A 25,660-nucleotide genomic window follows, 5' to 3' on the forward strand; every position below is an offset into this window, starting at 1 on the left:
ACTTTTCATACAAAAAAAATGTAGCAAAAAGTGCTTTACATGGTTAAAAGCAGCCCACCCCACCCTCCAACTCACTCCCCACACTCTCATTAACATAAACAATGTGAATACACACATATCCCCCCCCCCCCCCCCCCCCCCCACACACACACACACACTTACTTAAAGAGTAAAATTGGGCTGGGTTCGCATGAGCCAAGTGAGGAAACACTATCACAGGGAGCCGTCTGCACCGGGAGCCGGTCACAGACCGCAGCCTCCGGGCTGGGCACACAGCAGGAGGGAGGCAAAGGAGCCCCCCAGCCAGGCTGAGAGGACCCCCAGAGCCCCAGCAGCCACGGTCAATCACAGCCCCGGTGCAGAGAGCGCCCTCCGAGGAAACACTGGAGATATGACCTAATAAGAGTATATACAGAATTTTAAAAAAAATAAGAGTGGGATACAATATAAATATAAATATAAATAGAGTAAGAAGATTAAAAAATGAGTAAGAATAAAATCAGTAATTATTAGGTAAAGCCTAAATTAATAATAGAATAACAGGATAGAATAAATAAGCATAAAATAAATAAACGCTAAGTAAAAGCTAAATTAAAAAGGTGGGTCTTGAGCCTGTTCTTAAAAACATGTACGTTCTCTGCGGCCCTGAGCTCCTCCGGCAGGCTGTTCCACAGACGAGGACCATACCACTGAAACGCTGCCTCTCCGTGAGTATGTGTCCTGACTTTAGGGACAATCAAAAGGCCAGTACCAGAGGACCTCAGGGTCCGCGAGGGTTCATAGGGTAAAAGCAGATCTGAGAGATAAGAAGGCCCAAGACCATTAACCCTTGTATGGTGTTCGGGTCTGTGAGACCCGTGTTCAGTTTTTTTCAAAAGAAAAATTAAACAATTAATTATTTTTTCACGTGTAAATGTGTTGTGTCTTTCCACTCACTCCACTTGATTATAACTGATTTATTTATAACATTTTATATAAAAGAAAAACGAGAAGCACATTAATTCATAAATGTGATCTAACAAAGGTAAAGGGAAAAAATTAACCATGTTTGCTGTTCATATGTCTTGTAATTGGGATGAACTAAACATCTGTTTAGTAATTTAACATAAAATTGTTTGATAGTGTTAATTTGGAAAGCCAAAACTCTAGCGGGTCCACCAGACCCATGAACACTGGCTGAGTAACAAAAATACGAACACCACACAAGGGTTAAGACATTTAAAAACCAATAAAAGTATATTGTAGTGATGGCAGTATACTGTAAACTTTAAAATCGATCCTGAAACACACGGGGAGCCAATGCAGCGATTCTAAAACCGGTGTAATGTGGGCCCGCCCTCTGGTCTCCGTCAGCACACGAGCTGCTGAGTTTTGTAAAAGTTGTAAAGTTGAAATATTCTTTTTAGGAAGACCAGAGAGCAGGGCAGTAATCAATGCGACTGGTAATAAAAGCATGCATGAACATCTCTGTGTTTGCCCGAGAGAGAATAGGGCGGACTCTGGCTATATGTTACATCAGATAACACAGCAGGCTACATTTGAACATGTAGTCGTACACACTGAATCATGTAAAATCAGGCAGTGAACAATCGTGTGTGTTGTGCTGTTCATGAGCTGCTCTGTCTTTGGTTTAAATGAGTCACTGTACTTAAGGGTTGGCCCGGTTTCTGCACAGCCCCACTGCCACAGGCCAACGTGTTGATTAGTAGCTGTGCTATCCACAGCCCGATGAACCTAAAGTTAGATTGCCAACACCAATACTGAAAGCAGCCCCAGTGTATTAAATTAAGCACTGGACTGAATTACAAGGCAACACTAGCTATGCTTTTGCACACATTAATTGCAAACATTTTTCAAACCCAATCTTGCATCACCCGGGGGCTTTAATATCAAACCTCTGCCTGTTAATGCCAGAATTTGATTTGACACAAGAAGCCCTGAAGTTGAAGCCACAGATTTGGGAGACCAGTTTAGAGGTTGTGTCAGCAAAGTGGTTAGCTAAGCTACTTATCGTATTATAGAGAGTTATTGTCATGTTTTGCTTAGTTCTTTTTGAGAAGCCTTCATTGCAAATACTTAGCTGTCATCCCTGAAGGAATATGGAGGATAAATAAAAGAGGAAAAACAGGAAAACAAGAGAATGAAGCTCCATAATTCCTTGATTCCTTGGCAATGTCGTGAAAGTATATTACAAAAAGCTGGAAGAAATGTTAAAGCTTTTATTATTTTATTTTTTTTAGTCATTGTGGAATAAAAGTTTTTTTTAAAAACAATATTAACACAGTTTTCATCAAGGTCGCTTTGAGAGAGTTACTCTCTCATTTTTAATTGCTGTTTACAAGTAATTAAACATTCTTCACACAGTGAGTTTCTGCCAACTCTGTGTCAAGTACAAATAAGACTTATTGTTAGTATCGTGGCTCAAGAGTTGGGAGGTCGCCTTGTAATCGGAAGGTTGCCGGTTCGAGCCCCGGCTTGGACAGTCTCTGTCGTTGTGTCCTTGGGCGAGACACTTCACCCGTTAAGTGGATTCGAACCGCCGACCTTCTGATCATGGGGCGACCACTTTACCTACTGAGCTATCCCTGCCCCAGAGTTTCAAAGCATGACCTCGCTCAAAAATTGCAAAGCAAATGAGAATGTGTTAACGATATTCTGCGCTCACAGTCCACTGACCTGGTGTGTGGCGAGTTCACTCATCCACAATAGAGAAAATGCCTCCTGTTTGTCTTTGTGCTCAATGCACTCAGACAGACATCTGAGCATTTCTGTAAATGTGGCTACATTTCTGTGTGCGTATACGATCCATGTTTCATGGCATCATTGTGCAGCCTGTAAATGTGGCCCAGTGTTCACAGGCTTTAATCATCTAGCACTGACTGTTACTCTGTTGAATTTATCTGGTCTTAGTGGCCACAGCTTGTGTGAGTACAAGCACAGCTGCACATAAATGACAGTATGGTTGCAGTTTCTCCTTTTTTATTTTGGTTTTTAGTTGAGTTTGATGGAATACCAAAGTGATGTCAAATGTCCCGCTGTCAGAGTCGGTTGCCCGTACAGTTCATATGCTGTGCACCCCCCCTCTCTCATCATCCTCATTTCAAACTATAGCGGACTCTGGTTTTCTGCAAAGCGCTCTAAAAGCTGATACCAATGTAGTACTGCAGTTAGACTATTGAAGGACGCAAAAAGGGCGTCAGCACCGAACTTGTTAAGGTGGCCAGAAACTTGACACTAAATGAACACTAATGTGGCTTTAAGGCACAGTATGTGTACACGTGTGCTTATAAAACAGCACACGGATTTCCATCACGTGTCATCTGTGAATGTTAATATGAATAAATGAAGCTACACTGGCATTATTAAACAGCGTGTTATGAAGGCGCTGGTTACATTTGCCAAAGCTATGCTTGAATAACATGAAGTCAACTGATTACACGAACCAGTAAGAATGATCCAAAGTGGAAATCTCTCACCCCACCAGGTAAAATAAAATCAATAGTGTCACAAAGATGATAATCAAGCAGCGTTTTCACCCCCTCGTTGTCCCAAGAGGCCTAATCAGGTACTGAACTGTAATAAAATGAATAATTCAAATTCTCTGCATCAGTGGACACGAAGCAAAATCTATATCTCAGAAAAAAGTCTTCCAGGTGACTGTCAAATAGAAAATAGAAGACTGAGTGATTAGAGTTCACTTTACTGGTTATAGTGAGTCACAGAGAGGAAAAGAAAATGTAAACCGAGCTTTGACTGACAGGCTGGGATTGTAAGCATACAGAAGAATAGACATTACTGAGATTGTTTAACAGGTGATAAAATGGTCATATGCTTTAGCCTGCCACTGACAGGTGGAGCTAATCGTGAGACAGTGGCAGGTACGCCGATCACACACGCTGTATACATTAGTCAGGGACAGATTTTCAAATTACAGCACTTTTTACTGAATATTAAAAGCTATTAAAGGTGTTAGCGCTTACATATTTCTGACACGTTAATGCAGATACTGTGCAAGTGAATATTTTCTCATTCCTGCCCGGCTCTGGAGACAGATAAGCTTTGGTGTCAGCTCACACCAGCATTTTAAAGTCTGCATAATTGTGTGTGTAAATCTATTCCCTTTTCTAATCACAGATTCGTGTGTGTGTGTGTGAGACTTGGGTCAAGGTGAAAGTGCTAAGCAGCAGTTATGGTTGACATTAGTGTATGTTATAACGTGCTGTGATGGAGCCATCACTATGTGTGTGCATCCACGTGTTCTTCAAATGCAAATCTTTGTTTTTTTAACGACACAATTCTAATTTTCTATCAAACACAGAACCATATGCCTAATACTCCCTCGCAGCCTCTTCACACTTGGAAAAACAGCTTTGCCATCCCAAAGCTGTTTTCCAAAATGCCCCTTCTGGGGGCATCGTGGGGTCTCTGTGACCACAGCATTTGTGAGTGGATGCCTTAGTTTCTCTTCGTTGCCAGTTGGAGCCCTTAGGATGCAGAATCAGCTGGAAATCTAGTGAGTTTGGAAGCCGTTGACCTGCTTGGACATCAGATTGCTATTGCCAGTGCAACCTACTTGGTTTGCAGAAATGTTTAAGTGTGTAATAAGTGTCAGTGCAAAATCCACATAAATGCTGCAGCATTTTTACCAAAGAACAGACAGGACGACTGCCTAAAGCAAACTGTCCTGTTTTTGACAGATTAGCAAAGTAACACACTCGACAACCTAGATAATTTACTGATAATCATATTGAGCCAGATTTTTCCACGAGGACGTGAGAAAGAAGCAGTGCCATATGATATAGTAACTAGGCCCACATCAGTCTTCTTTGTTGGTATGATTAATTGATATGTGGAAGTGATGGAGGAGCCAATTACTCTCCAATGTGACTAATTAATCGCAGCCTAGCAACGATGAAACAAACATCAATCCCAGATTTCCTGAAGTGTTTCTGAAATGTTTCTCATACCAGAAGAATTTCTATAACAGTCATTGCCTTTCATGTTTACCAGACCTATAGGAAGAGAGGAATGACATATCATCCAACCAAACAATGGCACAAAATACTGTAAGTGGACATCAGGACATTACACATACAGTCCATGATTGCTAAGCTTTTTATTCCAAAATGATGAGTCCTGATAGTCGGCTATTCCAGCCTCCACTTTCTCCACAGCACCACAGACATAAAAGCAACCTAAGATTTCCTGCAAGACTTTGTGGCCATCATCATGATAGTCATTTCCAAATCCATCACACCAACTGCATCATCGCTCTCTCTTATCAATTTCTCCCCTTTCTCAAGAGAGAGTAATAACGAATGAAAAATCCACGTTGCTCTTGAAGTGGCTCTGCTACCTGGGAAAACAAATGCATAAATGTTGAGCTGCAGCAGAATATGTGAATGTGCACCCCTGTATAGGCTGAAAGGGAACATCTGTAAGAAAAGAGACAAAGTCTTCAGTGCCTTTAGAGCGACTCGCTGACAAGCGGTGCAGTTGAGAGATATAGGAAGTCAATTGGCTCGGTAATTCAGCTGTGAGCTAACGAGAATGAATGTTTGCCTTTATAGCCTCTCTCCCTCACGCTTCTCACTGGCCTCCACTGATAGCCTTGACTATATTTATCTTCTCACAGTGACACCTTTGAACATGGCCTAAAATAAAGTATAAATAGAATAAATGCAGGAGGGGAAAAAAACCTTTCACAGGAAACAAACACTAAGGAGTGCTGTTCCTGAAATGTCCTTGTCTCTGCAGAGGAAAGGAAGAAGGAGAAAAAGATAGCGTGTGATGGAGGAAGCGATAAGATGGGCACATCGGATCAGTTTAAATGTTCAGTGTATTCATGAAAGAGGACACTAGTGATAAGAGAGGCAACAGTTAAACCACTTCACTATGAGGAGATAGCGACTGTAAATATACCGACACCTACAGCATCCTCTTATCTCTCTATGAACAAAGTAAAGAAATTCACCCAAAGGTTATAGACTTACTTCACTCAAAATACATACTTTGAATAGCTAATGTGTTACAGCTGAATAGACTTATTACAAGGAATTAACCTTTATGACACGAAAGGAATAATGAAGCAGGTGGTGCTGCGACCTGATAAGTATTATTAGTTTTGTCTGAATCTGAAAAAAAACCCAAAACAGGATCAAATCTTTATGATCCGGATGATGGAAAACACAAAATGTATCGCTGCTCATGAATTATGGTCAAACTGTTGATGATTAACTGGCCATTAAAGCCAATAACTTGACTTGTCACAGCAGGAAAGAACCACTTTGTTACTAATCACATTAAAAGTAATGGCATCAGCAGGCCATGACAGTGTGACAGTTAGTGTGAATGCATGACACGGGGAAAAGCAGCCAAATAAAATCCAGCGATCATTAATTTCATTAATTACACCGATGCCTTCCCTACAGTGACATGTCAAAATATCTGCTTTAAAGGGCTCGTTACTCAATACACATTCAGACAGACCTGCTGTGTTAATGCTTGTTCGTTCATTTCAATGCATCACAGTGGAGATGGCGACACAGAGGACACAGACTTGAAAAGGTAAAACAATGCGGGTCTGCAGCAGCGCAGTTTTTTGTGTCTAAGCTTTTGTGTTTTTGTGGTTTGTTTTTGCAATCTTGTTGATCTGCACGCAATCCAGCCACGGGCCCATCCATCTGGCCCATCAAGACTCACTCTCATTTCATCAGTCCATAAAACCTTAGAAAAATCAGTCTTGAGATGTTTCTTGGCCCAGTCTTGATGTTTCAGCTTGTGTGTCTTGTTCAGTGGTGGTCGTCTTTCAGCCTTTCTTACCTTGGCCATGTCTCTGAGTATTGCACACCTTGTGCTTTTGGGCACTCCAGTGATGTTTGTTTCAGTAGTTGTTGCTGAAACGAGTTTCTACTGTATGAATCGTTTTTGGTCATGTCACTTGGTTTTCCTCCTTTCTGAGATAACCTGTGTGAAAAAAGCGCAGACTGTGTTTTTACTTCAAAACTGGGAAAAATTCAAAATTCAAAATTAGGTGATAAGCAGGTTGGACCAAACACACCTGACACTCTCACCTTTTTTAGGTTTCATTTATGGAAATCACATTTTTTCTTCTTATATTTATTGTTTGTCTTTTGCACTGAATGAAACTGGAGCCTCGTTGTCTCGTCTCTCTCTGTATACTGTATATAGCAGAGATGACAATAAAGTTACTTTGACTTTGAACTGTCATCTGATTCTACAGGAAAACATCATAGGAACATTTCAAAAAGTACAGAAAAGTATCTAAAAAAGTTTTTTAAATGGTGTCAGATGTGACTTTGCTTGATAAATATGTCTGTGAAGGTTCTCAGTCATCCAGGTCATCATAGTCTAAGGAGCTTGGAAAGAAAAGCGTCTGGACTTCTTTAAGTTTCTTGAAGACGTTTCATCCAAGAAGCTTCTTCAGTTCTAGGGTCAAACGGTGGAGAGTTCCAGATTTAAGCCCTGTGGGAGTGTCCCTCCCCAAAAGCAACAATGGACCTCCTAATGACACGAGCCAAGGTGTGAAACTGGGCGTGGGTCCCAATCAGCCAGGGTTTCGGGTGAGCTCACTGTGAAACCTGGCCCCACCCTATCATGTGATTTCCTGAGGTCAGATGGTCCAGGATGTGAGTGGGCGTTAAGGCGTCTGGGAAGGATCTCAAAGCTGGATTATAGATGGCAGACAGTTGGTGTTGTAAGCCCCGCCTCCGTTCAAAGATGGTCGCTCACAGTGGACATAGGTGGCTTCTTTTACTCCTCTTTCAAACCATCTGTCCTCTCTGTCCACGATGTGAACATTGGCATCCTCGAAAGAGCTAAAACTATGAAGTTTCCACTGTGAGTCTCGGGAAAATAAATGAAGATAAAAATATTAAGAAATTCTGCGCTGGTGATAGAGCAGAACTTCAGGCCCAGCAGACGCTGCATGAAACTAAATTATACTTGAAGTGAAACAACACTGGCCAGACAATAGGCCTACAAAATGAATGCAGTGAGCTTTTCTCTTGAGGGTGAAATATCTCATTTAGCAGCCTTTGTCGAGACAGGGGCCAATCAATAACTACTATGATGTATCAGCGCTGTGATGCTGAGGCTGAGGCAAGTAATATATGGATTAACATCTTTCTGTCCCACGAGACCTGCGAGACCTGGCATTTATCTCTTTGTCTGAATGGCCAGAGACACATTGCAGGGACTTCCTCCTGCCCTATTACCACTTTTATTAAAATCAGCTCTGGGATACACAGCAAAGACGCTGGAGAATTTCTAAGCCATCTATCTATCTTTACAATTCTGCGTCTCCTGCTTCCACCGCCTCTGTCTGTGCTGGTGGCATCAGCAGGGTGATGGATGACATTGCCCAGCAGGGATTCAGCAGGCGGTATTATCACCGAACAGGTATTAGCATGGAGCCCCACAGTCCCTTCTCAGCGCATCGATTTGGGCTGCTGCCTGACCCTAACCTCCTAAAGGGGCCTTCAGACTGGAGCAACAGAGCCATGTTACAAGCCCTGGGGATAAACTTTGGTTGATGGCGACAGTCCTTTATCATCCTTATTCATCCATAGCTGCAGTCCTCCCTTGCTTCTGCTCTCGCTGAGCTTCTTCTGAGTCTTTGTGCCTCTCTCATTTCCTCGTTTAACTGCAATTGTCATTACAGATTTGTACGCGTGACATTTAAAATAGTCTTTTAAAATACTGAAAAAAATGACTTGTGCTGTTATTGCAAAACAGAAAAATACCTTTCTGTTTGAGTTGATCCCAGTTTAGACTGTAGAAAACACTGATTTTACCCCCATTTTCTTTTTAGCACAAATTACAAGTCCTTTTGTTTTAATGTTTATATATTTGGCTATAAAACGCATGATGGCCACTATCCCAAATTTCCTCCCTCTCTTTGGCACAGCAATAAAAATATGATGGCTATTTTATGTTTTTTATGCACACAGACATTAGCAAAAGCACTGCAGCATTATTTTCAGTGCCGCTGTATCGATAGTGCTCCTGTTTCTAAGGTGATTAGAGAATTAGGAATCCCCAACATCATTTGCGAGCAGTATGGTTCTATTCACTGTTGACAAGCATGACCCTGTAATCCACTAATTATTTTGGCTGGGAGTGAAAAGACTCAAACTGCATGCGGCAAAACATGAAGCTTAGCAAAAGTTCAATCTTCTTTTATTTGTACGCTTCCCATCCCATCCTTCCCATTTTGTATATTAAAAATATACATGATTATATTAGTATAGAAATATTAGTATATTAAAAATATACAAAAGTATTTTAAGAATTGTGAAATAAATAAAAAATGAAATGAAATGAAATGAAATGAAATTGTATATTTGTATATTAAAAATATACGTCCCTCACTCACACCACACAGTACCGCCATACTTGTTTATGCCCGACAATATTTTCACGGACCGCGGATAAATACAACAAAATAAAACTAGTACCGGTACCGAAAAAAAGAAGATTTATTCATAACACACATGAAAAGACCCAGGAAAACCGAGTAAACGATAAAAACGATAACAAAATAACGCTGAAAACCGATAAAAACCCTGAAAACCATACATTTCACACCTGAGCCTCAACTCTCGCGGCCCGGTACCAAACGACTCACGGCCCGGTACCGGTCTGAGGCCCGGGGGTTGGGGACCGCTGACCTTGAGGGTCTGAAAGGCGCCTATAAATAAAATGTATTATTATTATAATTACTTTAGTATATTAGTATAGAAGTATTAGTATATTAAAAATATACAAAAACACATAAAAAGAATATCATGTATAAAAAGCTCGCTGTCTGTGAAGTTGATAATGTTCGATCTCTTACTTTATCAATAACTACAATATTTTACATGTGAATTTAAAAATCTCCTTTTAATGACACATGGCCATGATAATCAGTTATGGAAGCCCTGTTGTCAAAAAAGAAAACACACATTTGGAGTTTCCCTTTAGAGAAGACATTTACTCTAACTATGCATTTACCTCGATTCATTTCTTACTTTTGATTTGTGTTTGTGACTAATCCTTGTTTGTTTTACGGTTCCTTTCCTGCCATCATCCCTGGGAGTTTCCAGTGGGGGTGATTGGACTGCACCACCAGTTCCCGCTGAACGGGGAACAGGAAGTACTTTCTTTAGTCAAACTAGCTTTTGTATTAAACTAAATATTTAAATTCAAAGTTTAGTATTTCTTTTGGTTTTCTCTTTTTGGTGTTCAGTTTATTAACAAACTGGACTGTGTTGTTCTGTCGTGGTTCATGATTGTGTTGTGTTTAGCTACCCCTGTTGTGTCACCTTTATGTGTCATTTCCTGTTTGGGTCAGTTGGTTTGTTCAGTCTTGTTTCTTTGTGTCCTTTATGAGCTCGACATTTATCCTTTTTTGTAAATATAACTTTTTGGGTCAAATAAAGAAAAATGCTTTTCAGCTCGGTGCATCACAACACTGATGGTCAAATTATTGTGAACCACACATTTTCTAATTTGCATGCATGTACATGTCATTTTAGGGAGTTATTTTTGTGTGTATGTTAAGAAAAACTGCTTCACTGCCGTTTGAAAGAACGTTTCTATGACGAATGTCCTGAAATACAATTAAAATAATCATTAACATTAATTGGTGCTAAAAAGTGAATAAAAGTGGTCCCGTCCTAGTGGGTAAAACGCAACATACAGTTTCACTTGATTGATTCACAGATTTTGCATCATAACATGCTTTTGGGAAACAGCAGGTCTCTTCCATAAATCTGTATTTTTTAAGTTCACAACCAAATACCAAAATATTACTGGACTTGCAAAAAGACACTTCTAAATCCTTCAGCAGAGCATACTCCACATATGACCCAGCTAGAAGAAAAACAAGAAAAAGTCCTGAGCCATTCCTCTTTCCTTAATTTTCTTTTTAGGAAAATTGGAAATATCTGCAGAACTGTCTTTGAAACATGCAAACTTAAAAATTCTTCTTTTGTCTTCTATCCATTAATCCAGGGGTGGGGAACTCCAGGCCTTGAAGGCCAGTGTCCTGCAGGTTTTAGATATTACCCTCAGATATTACACCTGAATAAAACGATTAGTTCATTCCCAGGCCTCTGGAGAACTTCAACGCATTTTGAGGAGGTCATTTAGCCATTTAAATCAGCTGTGTTGGATCAAGGACACATCTAAAACCTGCAGGACACCGGCATTGGGCATATTCCAGCTGTCATGGGACAAGAGACAGACTACAGCCTGGACAGGGTGTCCTCTTCTCCAGTTTTCTCAGCTTGTTTAAAAACACGCTGCACAACATGCTGAGATATGTCACGTTTAATAGCTCTTTGGGAATCACCTTGTTGATGCAACAAAAGGATTTTACGTCTGTCAGTCTTTGACATCTTTGATATTTTTCATAGATTCACATAAATAAATGTGTTGAACTCGTGTGTTTTTGCAACAGGCTGCTAGCACAAAGTGCCTGAAGATACTATTTAAAATGTAACCTTTGCTAAGCTGTCTGAGTCAGATGCCTTTTTTCACGCTTGAATAACCCATAGGTCAGGATTAAGTGGCTCAAAAAACAAAAACACAGTCCTCTGAAAATTTAAAAGATCTTCAGAAAGTCTCGACACCTGTTGTTCAGAACCACTTTAGACAAATTACGAGGATGTCTGGCCATTTGGAAGCAAAATGCAAAGAAATGAGAGGCTGCTTAAGACTTCTGCACAGTACTACCCAATCTACCCAATGTTCATCCACACTACTGCACGATAGTGACAAGTACAACCTAGTGGTAACTGTTGTTATTATAAGAAAAGCATGTCTTTGTATCCTGCATTTATTGCAAACATTTGTGGGTGTGCGTCAGTGGGCGTCAGTGTTTGTGCGAGTGCATGTGTTGAATGGTGTGTTTGTGCGAGTGCGTGTGTTGGTGTGTGTGTGTGTCAGTGTTTGTGTGAGTGCGTGTGTTGGTGTGTGCGTCAGTGTTTGTGCGAGTGCATGTGTTGGCGTGTGCGTCAGTGTTTGTGCGAATGCACGTGTTGGAGTGTGCGTCAGGGTTTGTGCGAGTGCATGTGTTGGTGTGTGTGTGTGTCAGTGTTTGTGTGAGTGCGTGTGTTGGTGTGTGTGTGTGTCAGTGTTTGTGTGAGTGCGTGTGTTGGCGTGTGCGTCAGTGTTTGTGCGAGTGCATGTGTTGGCGTGTGCGTCAGTGTTTGTGCGAGTGCACGTGTTGCTGCGTGTGTCAGTGTTTGTGCAAGTGCACGTGTTGGTGCGTGTGTCAGTGTTTGTGCGAGTGCATGTGTTGCTGCGTGTGTCAGTGTTTGTGCGAGTGCATGTGTTGGCGTGTGTCAGTGTTTGTGCGAGTGCACGTGTTGCTGCGTGTGTCAGTGTTTGTGCAAGTGCACGTGTTGCTGCGTGTGTCAGTGTTTGTGCGAGTGCATGTGTTGGCGTGTGCGTCAGTGTTTGTGCGAGTGCACGTGTTGGTGCGTGTGTCAGTGTTTGTGCGAGTGCATGTGTTGCTGCGTGTGTCAGTGTTTGTGCGAGTGCATGTGTTGCTGCGTGTGTCAGTGTTTGTGCGAGTGCACGTGTTGCTGCGTGTGTCAGTGTTTGTGCGAGTGCACGTGTTGCTGCGTGTGTCAGTGTTTGTGCGAATGCATGTGTTGGCGTGTGCGTCAGTGTTTGTGCGAGTGCACGTGTTGGTGCGTGTGTCAGTGTTTGTGCGAGTGCATGTGTTGCTGCGTGTGTCAGTGTTTGTGCGAGTGCATGTGTTGCTGCGTGTGTCAGTGTTTGTGCGAGTGCATGTGTTGGCGTGTGTCAGTGTTTGTGTGAGTGCACGTGTTGCTGCGTGTGTCAGTGTTTGTGCAAGTGCACGTGTTGGTGCGTGTGTCAGTGTTTGTGCGAGTGCACGTGTTGCTGCATGTGTCAGTGTTTGTGCGAGTGCATGTGTTGCTGCGTGTGTCAGTGTTTGTGCGAGTGCATGTGTTGGCGTGTGCGTCAGTGTTTGTGCGAGTGCACGTGTTGCTGCGTGTGTCAGTGTTTGTGCGAGTGCATGTGTTGGCGTGTGCGTCAGTGTTTGTGCGAGTGCATGTGTTTCTGCGTGTGTCAGTGCACGTGTTGGTGCGTGTGTCAGTGTTTGTGCGAGTGCATGTGTTGCTGCGTGTGTCAGTGTTTGTGCGAGTGCACGTGTTGGCGTGTGTGTGTCAGTGTTTGTGCGAATGCGTGTGTTGGCGTGTGCGTCAGTGTTTGTGCGAGTGCATGTGTTGGCTTGTGTGTCAGTGTTTGTGCGAGTGCACGTGTTGGCGTGTACGTCAGTGTTTGTGCGAGTGCATGTGTTGGCGTGTGCGTCAGTGTTTGTGCGAGTGCATGTATTTCTGCGTGTGTCAGTGTTTGTGCGAGTGCATGTGTTGGTGTGTGTGTGTGTCAGTGTTTGTGTGAGTGCGTGTGTTGGTGTGTGTGTGTGTCAGTGTTTGTGCGAGTGCGTGTGTTGGTGTGTGCGTCAGTGTTTGTGCAAGTGCATGTGTTGGCGTGTGCGTCAGTGTTTGTGCGAGTGCATGTGTTGGCGTGTGCGTCAGTGTTTGTGCGAGTGCACGTGTTGCTGCGTGTGTCAGTGTTTGTGCAAGTGCACGTGTTGGTGCGTGTGTCAGTGTTTGTGCGAATGCATGTGTTGGAGTGTGTGTCAGTGCATGTGTTGGTGTGTGCGTCAGTGTTTGTGCGAATGCGTGTGTTGGCGCGTGTGTCTGTGTTTGTGCGAGTGCATGTGTTGCTGCGTGTGTCAGTGTTTGTGCGAATGCGTGTGTTGGCGGGTGCGTCAGTGTTTGTGCGAGTGCATGTGTTGGTGTGTGCGTCAGTGTTTGTGCGAATGCGTGTGTTGGCGCGTGTGTCTGTGTTTGTGCGAGTGCATGTGTTGCTGCGTGTGTCAGTGTTTGTGCGAATGCGTGTGTTGGCGGGTGCGTCAGTGTTTGTGCGAGTGCATGTGTTGCTGCGTGTGTCTGTGTTTGTGCAAGTGGATGTGTTGCTGCGTGTGTCAGTGAATCACCTTGTTGATGCAACAAAAGGATTTTACGTCTGTCAGTCTTTGACATCTTTGATATTTTTCATAGATTCACATAAATAAATGTGTTGAACTCGTGTGTTTTTGCAACAGGCTGCTAGCACAAAGTGCCTGAAGATACTATTTAAAATGTAACCTTTGCTAAGCTGTCTGAGTCAGATGCCTTTTTTCACGCTTGAATAACCCATAGGTCAGGATTAAGTGGCTCAAAAAACAAAAACACAGTCCTCTGAAAATTTAAAAGATCTTCAGAAAGTCTCGACACCTGTTGTTCAGAACCACTTTAGACAAATTACGAGGATGTCTGGCCATTTGGAAGCAAAATGCAAAGAAATGAGAGGCTGCTTAAGACTTCTGCACAGTACTACCCAAGCTACCCAATGTTCATCCACACTACTGCACGATAGTGACAAGTACAACCTAGTGGTAACTGTTGTTATTATAAGAAAAGCATGTCTTTGTATCCTGCATTTATTGCAAACATTTGTGGGTGTGCGTCAGTGGGCGTCAGTGTTTGTGCGAGTGCATGTGTTGAATGGTGTGTTTGTGCGAGTGCATGTGTTGGTGCGTGTGTCAGTGTTTGTGCGAGTGCACGTGTTGGAGTGTGCGTCAGGGTTTGTGCGAGTGCATGTGTTGGTGTGTGTGTGTGTCAGTGTTTGTGTAAGTGCGTGTGTTGGTGTGTGTGTGTGTCAGTGTTTGTGTGAGTGCGTGTGTTGGTGTGTGCGTCAGTGTTTGTGCGAGTGCATGTGTTGGCGTGTGCGTCAGTGTTTGTGCGAATGCACGTGTTGGAGTGTGCGTCAGGGTTTGTGCGAGTGCATGTGTTGGTGTGTGTGTGTGTCAGTGTTTGTGTGAGTGCGTGTGTTGGTGTGTGTGTGTGTCAGTGTTTGTGCGAGTGCATGTGTTGGCGTGTGCGTCAGTGTTTGTGCGAGTGCATGTGTTGCTGCGTGTGTCAGTGTTTGTGCAAGTGCATGTGTTGCTGCGTGTGTCAGTGTTTGTGCGAGTGCATGTGTTGGCGTGTGTCAGTGTTTGTGCGAGTGCACGTGTTGCTGCGTGTGTCAGTGTTTGTGCAAGTGCACGTGTTGGTGCGTGTGTCAGTGTTTGTGCGAGTGCATGTGTTGCTGCGTGTGTCAGTGTTTGTGCGAGTGCATGTGTTGCTGCGTGTGTCAGTGTTTGTGCGAGTGCATGTGTTGGCGTGTGCGTCAGTGTTTGTGCGAATGCATGTGTTGGCGTGTGCGTCAGTGTTTGTGCGAGTGCATGTGTTGGCGTGTGCGTCAGTGTTTGTGCGAGTGCACGTGTTGGTGCGTGTGTCAGTGTTTGTGCGAGTGCATGTGTTGCTGCGTGTGTCAGTGTTTGTGCGAGTGCATGTGTTGGCGTGTGTCAGTGTTTGTGCGAGTGCACGTGTTGCTGCGTGTGTCAGTGTTTGTGCAAGTGCACGTGTTGGTGCGTGTGTCAGTGTTTGTGCGAGTGCACGTGTTGCTGCGTGTGTCAGTGTTTGTGCGAGTGCATGTGTTGGCGTGTGCGTCAGTGTTTGTGCGAGTGCACGTGTTGCTGCGTGTGTCAGTGTTTGTGCGAGTGCATGTGTTGCTGCGTGTGTCAGTGTTTGTGCGAGTGCATGTGTTGGCATGTGCGTCAGTGTTTGTGCGAGTGCATGTGTTTCTGCGTGTGTCAGTGCACGTGTTGGTGCGTGTGTCAGTGTTTGTGCGAGTGCATGTGTTGCTGCGTGTGTCAGTGTTTGTGCGAGTGCACGTGTTGGCGTGTGTGTGTCAGTGTTTGTGCGAATGCGTGTGTTGGCGTGTGCGTCAGTGTTTGTGCGAGTGCATGTGTTGGCTTGTGTGTCAGTGTTTGTGCGAGTGCACGTGTTGGCGTGTGCGTCAGTGTTTGTGCGAGTGCATGTGTTGGCGTGTGCGTCAGTGTTTGTGCGAGTGCATGTGTTGCTGCGTGTGCGTCAGTGTTTGTGCGAGTGCATGTATTTCTGCGTGTGTCAGTGTTTGTGCGAGTGCATGTGTTGGCGTGTGCGTCAGTGTTTGTGCGAGTGCATGTGTTGCTGCGTGTGCGTCAGTGTTTGTGCGAGTGCATCAGTGTTTGTGCGAGTGCATGTGTTTGTGCGAGTGCATGTGTTGCTGCGTGTGTCAGTGTTTGTGCGAGTGCATGTGTTGGCGTGTGCGTCAGTGTTTGTGCGAGTGCATGTGTTGCTGCGTGTGTCAGTGCACGTGTTGGTGCGTGTGTCAGTGTTTGTGCGAGTGCATGTGTTGGCGTGTGCGTCAGTGTTTGTGCGAGTGCATGTATTTCTGCGTGTGTCAGTGCACGTGTTGGTGCGTGTGTCAGTGTTTGTGCGAGTGCATGTGTTGGCGTGTGCGTCAGTGTTTGTGCGAGTGCACGTGTTGCTGCGTGTGTCAGTGTTTGTGCGAGTGCATGTGTTGGCGTGTGCGTCAGTGTTTGTGCGAGTGCATGTGTTGCTGCGTGTGTCAGTGTTTGTGCGAGTGCATGTGTTGGCGTGTGCGTCAGTGTTTGTGCGAGTGCATGTGTTGCTGCGTGTGTCAGTGTTTGTGCGAATGCGTGTGTTGGCGCGTGAGTCTGTGTTTGTGCGAGTGCATGTGTTGGAGTGTGTGTCAGTGCATGTGTTGGTGTGTGCGTCAGTGTTTGTGCGAATGCGTGTGTTGGCGCGTGAGTCTGTGTTTGTGCGAGTGCATGTGTTGGAGTGTGTGTCAGTGCATGTGTTGGTGTGTGCGTCAGTGTTTGTGCGAATGCGTGTGTTGGCGCGTGAGTCTGTGTTTGTGCGAGTGCATGTGTTGGAGTGTGTGTCAGTGCATGTGTTGGCGTGTGCGTCAGTGTTTGTGCGAATGCGTGTGTTGGCGCGTGTGTCTGTGTTTGTGCGAGTGCATGTGTTGCTGCGTGTGTCAGTGTTTGTGCGAATGCGTGTGTTGGCGGGTGCGTCAGTGTTTGTGCGAGTGCATGTGTTGGAGTGTGTGTCAGTGTTTGTGCAAGTGCATGTGTTGCTGCGTGTGTCAGTGTTTGTGCGAATGCGTGTGTTGGCGGGTGCGTCAGTGTTTGTGCGAATGCGTGTGTTGGCGGGTGCGTCAGTGTTTGTGCGAGTGCATGTGTTGCTGCGTGTGTCAGTGTTTGTGCGAATGCGTGTGTTGGCGCGTGTGTCAGTGTTTGTGCGAATGCGTGTGTTGGCGGGTGCGTCAGTGTTTGTGCGAGTGCATGTGTTGCTGCGTGTGTCAGTGTTTGTGCGTGTGCGTGTGCGTCGGGGTTAGGCTCGTATTGCTCGGCACAGCAGGTGAAATCTAAAAGACTTTCTTGAGATCTCTGTGGATTTGTTCTTAAACTGATGTGATTTAAAGTCAGACCTCGTCATCTCATCTTATCACCTTACTCTGCTGCTAATGATGCCACATGGGGAGAAGCACAGATAAACAAAGGTTTGTTGTTTTCAGACAACAGAAACAAGCAGCAGTCTCACATTTTAAAAGGAACAATCTATTTCCTCCTACTCAACAGGAGAACATTGAACCTACACCCACTCTGTCTCTCATGCACACACACACAGACACACAGATGCCTGTAGTATGTCAATATTACTAGTAGTGCTAGAAACAGTGATACCTAATGCGACTAATTCTAATCACGCTTTAATTTCCATTGCTGTCTATTGTTCCACATTGAATGCCAAAGCAAAGGGTGGTGAGGAGGGATTAATTAATTTAGATCCAGCCCATAAATAAAGTGAGAACACCGAAGATATGAACCAGCAAATTTGCACACGGAGAAGTGAGCAAAGATAAGGCTTCAAACCTACCGACTGTCTCCAATTGGATTTTTCATTTAATCCTTTTGAATGTGGAGAAAGAGCATAATTATGAAAAGACAATGCTCTTTCTTCTAGAAACTGAACACTTCCAATTCCAACTTTCATTTTCTCACTTTGAAAATTCCAAACAAAACAGCCATGTAATTGAAAGTAAAGCAGCATGTTGGTTTGGCCCTGCTCAAATCATTCTTTCTGACGACTACACAAATCCCAAACTCACTGAGCCTTTCACAAGCATGAAGAAACACATACAAATACATAAACACACAACGACTTAATTGGTTTTGTGCACAGTTCAATTTATTTGTTTTTTATTGCACCAAATCACAGCCAAAGTCATCTTAGGGCACTTTACATGATGGGGTCGAGATCTCACAATATTAATTAAGTACTTATAAAACTTATGAGCGTGGATCAGCAACAACAACAATAAAGGGCTATTCTTTTCTATTCTATTCTATTCTATTTCTCCACCAATGAAAATTAAACGAATGGCTAAATTTAATCTGACAGATGTCCACTTGACTACTGGATGGTTCCCCGTCCCATTCTCACTCTTGCACATGTGCATCTGCAGTTTCACGATCTCAACCTCACAGAAACTTGAAACAGAAGGATTGAAATTCTCCATGACTGGTCCATCAGTTATACTGTTGTTCTGATTGTAGTGATGAACTACACACCCTGTATCCAACAGTTGATTTGTTTGCAGTTTTTCATAGAGTTTAGGCCTTAGTCGCACAGAGACCGGTCTGCAATCCACTGACGACCACCAGTCACTAGAGACAAACGTCCATGACCCCATTCCCCAACTTGGTGGATTAGTGACCGTTGCTCTTTGTCAGTATAAATGACTTCTAAACCCCGAGTCATACAGCCCTAAAGATTGGTCAGCAACCTCCAGTTTCAAATATTTTGATTGCCTAATTACCTATTTTCTCTCTTGCAAAGTAGTCGCTGGGGAAAAAAGGTATTCTCCAACCAGCTGGCAAGTGGTTACTGGAGGCTGCAGGTACTCGCTAGATGAAACTGGTCAACAACCTTCTTGCAATGGCTTTGGTAAGCACCGGATTGCTGTGGTTCTTCATATTTTGCTCTGATTTGTCTACACAGACTTATGAACTACCCTCAGAACGTTAATGAAACTGTGGAAATTGAGCTGTTTGCATCTTTTTTTTGTACTGCTTGCAGTGGAAAGGCAAAACTTTCACTTTAAAAGGCAAACATGCTCCATTTAAAGGGGTGTTTTCAAATTTCACCAGTGCTTGGCCACTACTTTGAATGCAGACTGATTCAGTTTAAAAATTAATTTTTCACAACATCAACCAAGCATTTCAACAACAGTTTTTGTTGAGTGTTTGTTGATATGTATTTTTTATATAAACCACTGTTTTATTCATGTCTTTTTTTGTTATGTTTATTGACTCTTTGCAAAGGCAGCTTCTATGAACGCGCTTGAGCACACATCACATTTCCCTAAAGGGACAATAAAGTATATTATATTGTATCTGTCAGGTGAAATGCAGGCGACTGCAGCAAACTTTGAACAACCAAAGCAAAGGACACTCTGTGGCTGGTTTCACCTGGCCACAGCTAGTGTCAACTATTGCCAACCGGCAAGCTTAAAGGACTCATAATGGCCAGTTTTCATAAAGTTATTGTACAAAAAATTTTTAATAAATAAACAAAAACAACCAGCTCAAGAAATTAGTTACTAGCTGCAAGGAAATCATTAATTTCCCAGTTGATGTGTTCATACAAAGAAAAAAGAAAAAATGTGATGTTGTTAGTTCTGTAAAGTTGGTGAATATATAATTTTATATTGGTTTTAACACTGACTACAACTTTTGATACACAGTCTTGTGCAGCATGTTAAGGATACTGAATAGTACTGCATTTAGTTATAGCTTTATTGTCACATATCAAATTCCTCAGATACACTGGAGCTAGCTGCAACCCAATGACTCATTTATGGACTATGTTGCAGTTCACTAAAGGCTAAAAAAAGAAGACCTGCATTTTACATCAACAACAACATCTGACGTATCACTTACAATTTACAATTACCGTATTTTCTGCACTATAAGGTGCACTTAAAATCCACTAATTTTCTCAAAAATCGACAGTGCGCCTTATGTATGAATTCTGGTTGTGCTTACTGACCTCAAACCGATTTTATGTGCTACACGCCGCTCAAGAATCTATCAAACAATGTTTTAGTATGACTTTGCTAAGCTACGAAGCTGCACCGCTTGATGGATTGTTGGAGCATTACGGCTACCGTAGTCAGGAGCCTCGATGAGTAATCTGGGTCCTAAATTCCGTCAGATTCAGGTCCCAAAGTCAACGAACACTGCGGCATCACTGAGAGTTAAAAACGGTCTGAATTCTTTCATCTTTAATAAAATGATCAGCGTTGCTGCTTTACCAGGTGTAGCAATTAAGTTTAACATCCATGCATCCATGAAAACAGAATTTATTACAGAGTTAGAAGTTAGAAAACATGATATTGCATGTTCAGGCTGAGAGATTTCTGAAAGAATTCAATCGTACAGCTCTGTTATCACTTCCAACATAAATGAAGACAGAAAACTAAACAGCAGTGACGTTTGTAGGGTTACTGAAGTTGGGCTAGCTGGTTTAAAACGATGTGCTACGTGGTCGCTAGTGACACAGCTATGTTAGCATAGCATAAATACAGTGAAGCTAACTTTTTTCCACTCGATAAAAGTTAACGTGAGGGTTCCTGATGGTTAGGGACAAATACAGTCGCATGGCAGGATGCTGTAAGCGGACCAAGCTTCAGTCAGGAGATTGTTTGAACTTCCACTAAGACCAGGATAGCGCTCTAAAATTATCGTAGGGCAGACTTCTGTTAATGTAATTGGAAGCCCAATAATGAAATCAGTTTGCTTGTGTTGCTACGTATACACTGTGAGCTAGAAATTCAGGCACACTAATGACTGCAGACAGAAAAGAATGGAAAGCTTAATCCTTTCTTTACTTCCTTTTTCTTCTTTTCATCTGATTTTTGGTGATTAAAAAAAAATTCAACCTTACAAACTCTTAAATAAAACATATCAGAGGTCGATTGTCCTGCTATCTCAATCTGGAACACATTGAAAAATAATTACATAAAAATATATAAAAATGCAAAACTTTTACAAATTAGCAGTCCGGCATGCTTTAGCCTAGTCTTCATCGGAGAGCATCTGTGCATATCCTAATAACCTCACCAATCTTAATCAATGATGTGACAACCACCCACTGATTGTCTTTTGGTGTATCGAAGCGCTTGCCCCAGTGCATGTGTTTTTGTGTCTCTCCCAGTATACAGCAGATACTGGGGTGTTACAGTGAGGCAGGGGGTCCGACAGATGCTGTGGGATACCTTACAATGCAAGCAAGCAAGAGGCAATGCTCCCGTGGTCTGATTAGAGCAGCCGCTGGGGATCACAGCAAGGAAACTTAATTAAAACTCATCTAGATGGAAAACACTGTGAAAAAATTCCATTTTGTATAGCCTGCTGGCAGCTCCAGCTTTATACAACATATGTGTACCTAATCACAGTGTTGCTGTGACGGGAGGGGGGTTTAAAGATGTGCTCGCTAGCCAACTTACTAATGCTGATTGAAAAATTATCACAATTACCATGTGCTGTGACGGCCAAGGTTACAGCCAGATGCAAACGTGCGTTTGGCGGACAATAGCAACAAGACCATTTCTGCTGCCTCCTTTTTACGCACGCTTTGTCCGCCCCCTCCCCGATCCCTGTGTGTCACCACTGCTCTGATCGAGGTAAACACATATTAAGACATTCTTGCAGCTGCAGAAATAGTTGGAGCACACCTCCACCACAATGAAGGAGTTTATTCCCCACACACCTCATCCATTTTTTCCTTTTCATCCCGCTCGCTGCCCAGGCATCTAAATGACAGCCCGCCACTGCGATGGAACCCATCTCAAACACCCATTAAAAATAATGAGATGGCCATTTTCACCGCCTGTTACTTGAAAACAATCCATATCACACAGGGGCCCCCTAGCAGAGACTGAGGGGGAGCTGAGCAGAAGGCAACAATTGTGTAGAGTAGATTTACTTAATAACCTCTTGTTGCCCTTGATCAGACTGCTGAGTTGGTCTCCTGTAGTAAACCTATCTGAAAGAGAGAGGGCTGCTGGATACGGCAAACATCTGATATACACTAAGACAATTTAACAAGTTGCAGGAGAATTATCTAAAAATGCTTCCTTTTATTTACTCTGTAGTTATAGATAACAAATGTACCGGTGTTTGTACGGGCACAATAATTGCACTCATTAGCATATCGTGTTTATAATTGCTTGAAAACAAACAAACTGCTGCTTTAACCCTTCATAGGGCACGAAACCATATATAGTAAAGTCAGTGGATATGAAAACTGTCCTCTCTGAGGTTGTGGAAGCACATGGCTTTCTCCCACATAGGATCAGTGGCAATCAGGCTACATGATCGCATGTGACCGATCAGCATTAGCGTGGAGCATTTCAAACTTCAGCGCTCTTGCATCCATACCTACTGTCATAACTTCCTATGGTGCATTATATGTTTGAATACTTTTGCTAAATGTGAAGAGAAATTAGTGAAATTTCACATTGAAAAATAGTCAGCAAGACATTTTATCAAACACCCTGATCACCTAAAACTGGTGCCATTGATCAGAAGTTGATTTTTTAATATATTGATTATTTGTACATTTATACTTCACTGTTACTGTTTTCCAATTAAAGTCAGCTCGATATTGACTGAAAAAAATCTATCATTTCTTTCACAGCTGTTGTTGTGCCAGTCGATCAAGTACCAAGTCACACAGTGGAAAAAGCTGTATTATAGTGTATGTATGTATGTACCCTTTAAGACCTACCATAGAACCAAGTCCGCCAGAGCTTATATTATATTATATATATATACATGCTGTGGAGCCATTTTTGGGAGCATTTCAAGTTTATATACATCAATACAACCATCAAATTTTAATAATATGTATGCATTAAGTGCATAGTAATTACATAAATTGCAAAAAAGTGCAATACACTACAAAAAATTTTTAAATCGTTTTGGGTTTTTTAACATATATTTCTAGAGAAATTTAAGAGGCTTATCCCTCAAAACTGTAAATACAAAAAAGTTGCACAAAATAGTTTCCCACCACAGGAAATTTATTTTAAGTGTCTTCATAGTTTTATTTTTGAAATACACCAATTTTTATATACTGCAGGAAAAACGAAAATAAATATTATCATGCAAATTTGCAAAAAAAGCAGCATATACATCAAAATAAACTATTTCCAGCAGTGCAATATAATAATGGATTAGATTTATATAGCGCTTTTCAAGGCACCCAAAGCGCTTTACAATGCCACTATTCATTCACTCTCACATTCACACACTGGTGGAGGCAGCTACGGTTGTAGCCACAGCTGCCCTGGGGCAGACTGACCGAAGCGAGGCTGCCATATCGCGCCATCGGCCCCTCTGGCCAACACCAGTAGGTGAAGTGTCTTGCCCAAGGACACAACGACCAGGACAGAGAGCCCGGGGATCGAACCGGCGACCTTCCGGTTACAGATACGCGTCCCAACCCCCTGAGCCACGGTCAGGGGGTGGGGACCTAAGTCCTAAGCATCCCAGAAACGACACAGAAAGTCATAAAGTCAAACATAACTTTTAAAAACACCAGTATAGGCTCATAAGGCCCTGATGGTAAAAAACTACATTTCCGCAAAATGACGTCACTTTCGGGCAGGTCATGGAGGACATGCGATAGTTTGCGCTGATGGACGTAGGAAGTGTTACAAACAGCTGATCGGATCGGCAAAGCGTGTTTCTGGAATATTATGTTTTTGCTGCTGCAAGTGCTTTTTATGCAGTTTTTGCAAAGCTTTATGTGGAAGGAAACTGTGACCGAGGACAAGCTGATGGCATAAGATGTGAGTACAACTCCTCCAGTTTCATATAATAATAATAATAATAATAAACTTTATTTAAAGAGAAAGGACCTGGCACGTATCAATTATAAAAACCTTGACAATCATAAGATATAAAAGTAGTTCACAAGCATAACGGATAAAAATGTACCAACGCACACCAAGTGTTAACTAGGTGGAAAGATTATACAAATAATCTTGCCTATTTGCAAATAAAATTATTGTGCTAGCTCACGTGGTTGCAGTGCTACCCTGATTTAAAAATAGTTACGCAAAACAGAGCGTGCCCACTCCAACCGGCTTTAAAGGTTAATATAATTCTAATGTATAAGGTTAAATCTTTGAAAATGAAAACATAGATCTCCTCACACTATTTAAAGTTTCTCAGCTGCGCCACGTTACAGCAGCTTCACCAAGAACCCTGAAGCGCTGCTTCCTGTGACTGGACTTTGATACATCTGTTATATTTGTATCAGTTTTAGTTCTTCAGAAAAAAAGTGTTTGTAAATAAACATAACTTTAAGTTTTTATGTGTTTGTCTTATATCTGCACAGATAATAATTTAATCTAAACTCATTTGAAAGACAAAAATGGAAAATTAGATTAAAAAGTAGCGAAAGAAAATTTCAATGACACTCCAGTATTTCAGTGGGTGGTGTGGAATAAGACTTTGTTTGGGAGGCTGCTTTTGTATGATGAGTGAAGTCATATGTCTTTGTCAGTCTGAAAGTTCAGCGTCTGCATGGACAGCATAACTACACAACAATGAAACTGTTTACTAATCACCTGCTGGTGCTCGGAAGAATGACAGCGTCTGTGATTCCAGCCATGCAAGGAGAGATGTGATTAAGATTTCTGTGTGTGTGTGTGAGACATGGGACGTATGTAATTTCATTAACTCTGCAAATTACTAACAGACATGTGTCTGTATGGTAAATGGCCTGCATTTGTATAGCGCTTTACTCAGTCCGTAAGAACCCCAAAGCGCTTTACACTACATTCAGTCATTCACTCTCACATTCACACGCGGTATCATATTGTCATTTTTGTCATCACTACAAAACCATGTTTGACCAGGTACAACATGACACTCTCCCAAGAATACTCACTGGGATTTTTCAGCACAAGCTCATCTGTTTCACAATGTTCCAGCTGCATGAAGGCAGTAATCACAAGGTACTTCACTCACAGATTTAACAACTGGATGGAAACAGATGTAAGTGTGAATAGCAGTGGGATATTTCATCTCCCCAGTGCTGCTTAAAGCAGCCTTTGAAGACCTCCTGATTGGAGCAAGGCAGATGGTAGATGTGTGGCTCCTGTCAGGCCAGGAAAAAGCTCGAGTAAGGAGTAACACGGATAGGGTTGCCAACCGTCCCTTAAAAAACGGAATCGTCCCGTATTTAGAAACAAAAGTACACGTCCCGTATTGAGCTAATAAGGGACGCACTTTGTCCCGTAATACAGTGAGAATCAAAAGTAGTCTATAAATGTTAATGGAATTAACGCTTTGTTTGAAAGCATAACTCCCAGCCCCTCTCCTGCTTTGTGACCAATGAGCTGACAGCACACTTATGACAATTCGAGTATGACAATTCAGATTACCGCTCATCTCATTGGTCGAGGAAAGGTCGCTTGCGGAGAAAATACCGGAAGACAACAGATGACCACAACAAGAAGCATGGCCAACAGGGAAACAAACGCCGACACTGCGGTGCAAGTCTCGGACGACAGTACACCTAAAGCTGGGCAGACACTGTGTGATTTTTTCAGTCACGTTATTCAGCTCCTGCTCAAACTGCACGATTGACTCGCAGGGGTTAGA

The sequence above is a fragment of the Rhamphochromis longiceps genome, linkage group LG7, assembly GCF_057381845.1.
Source record: "Rhamphochromis longiceps isolate RC_006_pf linkage group LG7, R_longiceps_female_GT1.1, whole genome shotgun sequence".
In the NCBI taxonomy this organism is placed as follows: Eukaryota; Metazoa; Chordata; class Actinopteri; order Cichliformes; family Cichlidae; genus Rhamphochromis; species Rhamphochromis longiceps.